The sequence below is a fragment of the Odontomachus brunneus genome, unplaced genomic scaffold, assembly GCF_010583005.1.
Source record: "Odontomachus brunneus isolate Ranch 3 - 2012 unplaced genomic scaffold, Obru_v1 Obru_scaffold_019, whole genome shotgun sequence".
Taxonomy (NCBI): Eukaryota; Metazoa; Arthropoda; class Insecta; order Hymenoptera; family Formicidae; genus Odontomachus; species Odontomachus brunneus.
In genome coordinates this window covers 1,691,142-1,691,396 of record NW_022639469.1, presented here as the reverse complement: position 1 = coordinate 1,691,396, position 255 = coordinate 1,691,142, and positions in this window count along the sequence as shown.

Sequence of the window (255 nt, the reverse complement as noted above, 5' to 3'; positions counted from 1 at the left end):
GTTATCGATAGATTTTCAAAGAATTTTTATTATGATAGATTTTCGAAGAATTTTATCGGGACAATTTGAAGAAAGTTCATGACAGTCTGATAAAATTAAGAAAAAAGTACAGAAAGTGCAGTTGAAAAGGGACCTTATCGATTTTCGATAATGTAAATCCGATTTTCGATATTGCGGTACATATGCTACGGTGAGTTGCGGAATTAAGCGCACCTTTTTTTAAAAATCTATTTTTTTGTATTTAATGACCGGAAC